Source organism: Apaloderma vittatum, unplaced genomic scaffold (assembly GCF_000703405.1).
Source record: "Apaloderma vittatum isolate BGI_N311 unplaced genomic scaffold, ASM70340v1 scaffold6568, whole genome shotgun sequence".
Lineage (NCBI taxonomy): Eukaryota > Metazoa > Chordata > Aves > Trogoniformes > Trogonidae > Apaloderma > Apaloderma vittatum.
The window spans coordinates 61,655-67,883 of NW_009732353.1; the positions used below are offsets into that span (position 1 = coordinate 61,655).

The window sequence follows — 6,229 nt, forward strand, 5'->3', positions numbered from 1 at the left end:
AAGAGTGTAAGAGAATGCTGTCATGTTTCAGCAGAGAGTTAACTGGTTTCTACTCAGACTCATTCCTAGAAAAACTACAGAACATCTGTTTTCTGAGGAGAAATTACTTGTGATTTAAGTGCTGTAATTTGCAGTGAAGATGAAGAGCAGAACCTGATCTCATCTGTAGGATGACATGATTCATCTATTTAGGAGAGTCATGCAAGTTCATATTAAATAAAAGGGGACAATTATGATTTCATTTAGTATATAAGTAATTTTATCAATACACTTAGTGCTCACAGTAGAATTGTTCAGTATTTGGAGAACTGAAATTTCAGTTCACCTAATGCAAATTAAAAATATTTAATCATAGATAGCAGGTTTTGGGTGGAAGGACTGTAAGAAGCTCTGAAAGACAAAGTACATGAACTGTTTTGATCATATTAGCCTCACTATTTATTTTCCTATTTCTTCTCTTTATGACAGCATATAAAACAAAATAATACAAACATTTTATTAATTTGGACTGCAATGTTTTGTCTGGTTTTAGTGTAGCTACAGCTGTGCTAATAATTCATTTAAATGCAAGTTTTGAGGGTAGAGAAAGAACTATCTGGCCATGTTACCTCTGTAGAAACTGCAAGAGTGAATTTAAAATTAGTAAAGTTTTGATAAGGTATTTCAAATCTATTCCCTTTGTGTGCTATCCAATCCCTAATTTTGTCATGAACTGAAATGTAGGTTTAGTTAAATTATATACACTGAGAGCATACTTTTCAGGTTGCATATTTTTGTACAGCATTTCATAGTTTGGTTTATACAAAGACAAAGAATATTTCTTAAAGTAAGACATGGCAACTTATTTTGGAAAAATTTTTAAAGTTTCAAACACATGAGAATGTCATAACTTCATAAATATCTGCAGATAAAAGTTCTCTGATCTCTTTTTCACTTTCCTCCAGACCTGACCATAAAAAAAGAAAAGCTTCTTCCTTTATCTGTAAAGACAGTACTTCTTAGGACTATAAATGTTCTTCACTAATTTTAGAATAATTATTAATTCTAATTGGAATTAGAAAAGGAGATAAATTAAATTAATTTACTTCAATTCAGGTTTAAGCAGCATGCTAACAGTCTAGATAAGATACTAACCTGAGTATTGTGTAAAGACATTGTGTCAAATAAGTTTGTGCCTGTAGCTGGATAGTCATTATTGAAAAATCATCATGAATATTCATGGTACTATTATGGTGCTTTGCCTGATAGTGAGCATTTGTAAAAGCAGGCATGTAGTAGACTGAAAAGAGAGGGTTTGTGAAAAGGGGTGGTCAGGCTTCAGAAGAGGAAAGAATATTTTGAATGAGTGACTCCATTACAGTAAGAATCTCTCTTCTTTTTGTCCTAATAGTTTCGGATTTCTGTCTTCATTATTATAATGTAAAAGCAGTCAAATATCTCTGGATAAAAATTGAAAATACTTTCTTTATAGATTTTTTGCTCCTGTATGAAGATGACGAAAGAAAATACTGTCATCTGAGACAGAGAAATTTTACCAAGAAACTTTACTTAGATGCTTCTATTTTTTCAGAAAATAGAAGAAAACAAAGCAAAAACCAAAATCTCACACCCCAACAGCAGGCAAACTTCATTTAAGAGTTAGAATATTGCACCAGTTTTAAAACTACAGATATGTTAGCCACATTATTCCTCGAAATAAGGATTTGCTTTATGGAAACAAAATATCTTTCAGAAGACAGGACCATGCCATGTGTCAGTGAGAGTAAATTATTTACATTGGCAGAGTCTGCGTGATGCTACTGTCAAATGCAGCTTCCTCGTCTAAAGGTGTGGATTGTTACTGTATCTGCTGGACCCTTGCAGCCCTTTTGCCATGTTTTCCATTCCATTTGTGAAGTTAGAGGAGGATACACATTCCCAACTCTGCTATTCTCACCCAGATACCAAAATTAATCTGTTCAAATATAAATCCCAGGAAGACTTTTCCTGATTTGTAAGTGTGGAGTTAATATTTTATGAAAAAACATTAGATTTATAACATTTAATTGGGTCCTCATGGTCTAATATATCACCTTTTTTAGCATCAGTTCAACAACACAAATGCATTTAAAAGTACAGATCTAATTAATCTCTGAATTTCTTGCCAACAGCAAGCAAGGTAAAATATATTGTAGGAACATACCCCAAAATTGCAGCATATTTCTGTATACAGCAAGCTGTCCTGACTATCTAAAACCTTTTCCAGTGTCCCTACTAGCACATTAAATCTTAGTAATTATTAAAATTTTGTGCTGAAACTCTGGCCTCTAAGAAAATTAGCAATCCAATTAATATTCTGAATGTTTTTGGGATAGCATGTAAGATGACTCTGATCATAGTTAACATTCTTCTGTATTTAGTTTAAACACATTTTTTGAGATCATGAATTATACTGCTACAACTTGAATATTGTGACCTTTATTGCCTTTATGGTTTCAGTATCTTTTTTATTTTCTTGGATTTCTAGGTAGCAGTATTAGATTTTATACGTCTTTTTAGCTATATGAACATACAAACAACACTATTTAAAATATTTATTAGTCTGAGTTTTATTTCTGAGGTGAATTTCAGCATTATATTAGATACAAAAATGTCATTGTTTCAAGTGCTAAAATATCATTGTTTCATCCTACATGAATATTCTTCTTTTGGATTCTATTGTTATATGTCTCAAGAATAAGCCAAAAGCAACTGTAGTCCAAACATAAACATAATAAATCATCATCATGCTTTAAAGCATCTTGTGTTATTAAAGTTATTATTCCTCTTGAAGCATTGTTTCCTAATGCATAATTTCTAAAGCTTTATACTTCTTTAAAATTTCAGGTTAGATAACTACATGTATGAATAGCTATGTGTCACTAACTCCCACAGAACACAGCCACTCCTGCATTACTTGTGCATTTTAAAAGTTACTTTGATCTTGATTCTGTAGCTCTTTATTATCTGATCCTGCATTTTGCAGCTTAGACATAGTCTCATACTTGGTATGTGTGAAACCGAACTTGCTGTGGAATCTCTTTCCAGATGAAGTTTCGTGGACAGCAGTGAATCGACAACATCCAGGACTAGGGATTCGTCTTTGTGTTCCATAACAACCTTCCAGAGTCATTTAGCTCAGCGAGTCACAAACAGTTGCCCTAATTTGTTACGTACTAAAGCACTTTCTCCTACTATTGCCATGCCAGTATATAGGTTGATGAAGGACAGGAGGTTTGCATACATTGAATGGAAAACTGTACTGTGACAGACATGGAGTACTTTCAGGGGCTTGCACATCAGTTTGCATGGGGAAAGCAACAAGAAATGACAGAAACTATGGTTCTAATCTGCTGCATGTGGGGAATAAATGTGTTTATTCTTATACAATCACCAGTGTGTTTGCTATACACATGACAGGAATGGCAATTATTTTCTGCCTTTGTAAAGCTATGCATTTTCTAGATATCTATGGGATAGATGCTAGATTAATTTAGTTTTGCTGATTTTCCCTACTGTTTCACTTTCTGTCTAAACAATGGTTTTATATGCAAAATCAGATGTGTTTTATGGCTTCCTGAAGTTGTTTCAGCATCCATGTAGAACTGGAATTTCTACAATCTCAGACAGCAAAACTGCATAAAATTATTAATGTTATCAAATGTACAGATTTATAATGCTCTGGGGTTTTATTAAATCACATACATACACATTTTTCTTATGCAACTCTGACGTTGTGATTTATAACACCTACAGAAAGTAAAAGATTGAGGAAATTAAAGAGTCTTAATTATCAATATCGACACAGGGATATTACTGTAACTTCTTTTAATTCCATGGAAAAAGAAAGCTATCTTTCATTTGTGATGTAAATTATACTAACCACTATTCCTGCACTTTTGCATTTCTGTATAAAGTAAAGATCAAAAAAAGGATCTTTACAAGGGCCAAATCTGTCTCTCCTCACTGGATCTAACAGAGTTTTCATGTAATTGTACCAATATTTGGGAAAATAAATAATCTATATATTAGCCATAAACTACAGAAAGTTGGGGCAATATCTCTTTATCTGTTCTTATGTTGATTCTATCCACCTAGAAATTACCTCATACACCCCCAAAAGAAATTGCTAAAGATAGCTTTTGAGGAGATATTATCTTTTCCAGTGCTTTGACATTCTTGTATATTCTGATAATCAAGCTTGTAATTTGTCTTTCATTGCACATTCCTTTTGTGCCCCATTAGTCTGATGTTTTTTCTGTCATACAGAGATGATTTTGGCAGAAAGGAAATCAATTTTTCTTAATATATATAACAACATTTTGACTGCAGTACTTTCAATGTATCTCTTTCTTCCTTCTTAGAAATAGATTTTTCGTTCTGTTTCCTGGGTATCAGATTTCAAAAAGACCACTGGAATTCTTTTATTTTCAAAGCATATTTGCATTAGCATTGCTAATTAATGGATAAATTATTAACACTAATTACTGCCACACATCTTCATCTGTGTGCAGGTATATACATACAAATTAGGAATTTAATGTAACCATTGCCTTAAATTTGGCTGTTGATAGTCTATGAATCTTACACAACTGTTTCTGAAGGCTTAAAAATTATGTATTTATGTACTTACATACGCATATATAAACACACAAACACACATAGATATAGATATATATGGTTTTCATACAGAAATGTATTTCTATATTAGGTATATAGTTATACCTGTCTTTCCTGAGCATGCATTTTATCCAAATAATATGTAGTCAATCAAAAATACAAGGCCTTACCTTTACAATCAGGGGTTGATTTCTCAGATCTTTTATATTTCACTTCCGCAGCACAGTCTGCCCTAAGGTCTGTGACCAGCGCTACAGTCAAAGTTCCAGGCATGACCTCTAAATATACATAATTCAGTAAAAGCAACAAGTGAATCCTTAGATTCTTACTTAATTTCTATACTTATCAAGCGATATTACTTATAGAAGAAGATCCTTCAAGCAAACACTTAATCTGCATTGAATTGGGATTGATCTTGATGATACACTTGGGGAAAAAAAAGTAGCTTATTGTACAACACAGCAGATGAAAATATCCACAGTGATTGCACGTACCACTCATTCTGTTAACCATGTAATGTACATTGTCATTTTGACGTGCAGACTATTTCTCTTCCTCCATCACCTCCATGTCAATCCAATTCACTCATTCTTGCCAATGATGAAATGAAAAAAAAAAAGAAAAAAAAAGAAAAAGGAAAGATTGTTATCCTAGATCTACGTTTGCAGAACATTTTAAAGCCAGTTAGATTAACCATTGGGAAGATGTTAGTCTAGATAAGAGAATCCCTGCTGGTTTTCTGTCTCCCTTAGACAATGAAATCACATAGTTGTGTCTGTGCCTCTCTGTTTTGGATTGTTCTATTTTAACACATAACAGATTGAGCACTGCCTACTATTCCTAATTAACTCAAGTCAAACTAATGAGAGAAAGAGGGAGGATGGAGCGCCAAAAAAAAAGAAAAGACATCACGAGTTTGAAGAGATTGAATTGCAATTTAAAGGGAATGGAGAAAGGAAAACAAAAAGGAGTGTGGGGGGGAGGACGTGCAGATACAGTTAGGCTGAAAAGTAGTGGAGAAGGGCCTGAGAGCAGATTTGCCAGTCACGTTCAAGAAAAGATAAAGATATCTTGCAAAGACACCAAAGGAATATAAGCAATTCAACACAATACTGAAGTCAGATGCTTTCTTCTTGTAGGAAATACTTCAGCACCCACTGGAGAACAGCTCAGATTTCAAAATACAGCTATTGCTCTATCAACAGTCTTCTCTGGCATGTACCCGCAATTTATCGTAGTTATTTTTGCCAAGAACATACTATGAAAACTACTGATGGAGGAAAGTGGTCTGGTTTATTTAAGCCTCACAGAAAATTCCAGGGAAATGTCATTTTTGTTGTGCTCTATGAAATAAATTTAAATATATTTTTCATTATGTCAGCAGATACAAATAGGCACACATGCACATAAATGAAGATAGGACTGAATGAACCTGGTGTAAAAAACCCCAAAATGTTATTTTCTTAGCTGTGGATCATTTCTAAAGTTTATGTTCATGCACAAGAGACTTTCACTCTTCATTTTCACTTGAATAGTTTTTTGTGTGTATGTAGACATCTTTATATAGAATATAATACAACACATTTTTTGA

The 6,229-nt window shown here is 33.2% G+C and overlaps 1 protein-coding gene across 1 annotated transcript in view; it reads right to left on the reverse strand.

Moving 5' to 3' along the window:
- The window catches only part of ALDH1A1 (aldehyde dehydrogenase 1 family, member A1), a 58,066-nt gene extending 52,135 nt beyond the window's left edge, over nt 1–5,931 (reverse strand). The window contains exon 1 of the mRNA XM_009875492.1: nt 4,809–5,931. The gene's annotated coding sequence lies outside the window, so the exon portion shown is untranslated. The remainder of the gene's footprint in view (nt 1–4,808) is intronic.
- Between the last annotated feature and the right edge of the window lie 298 nt (nt 5,932–6,229).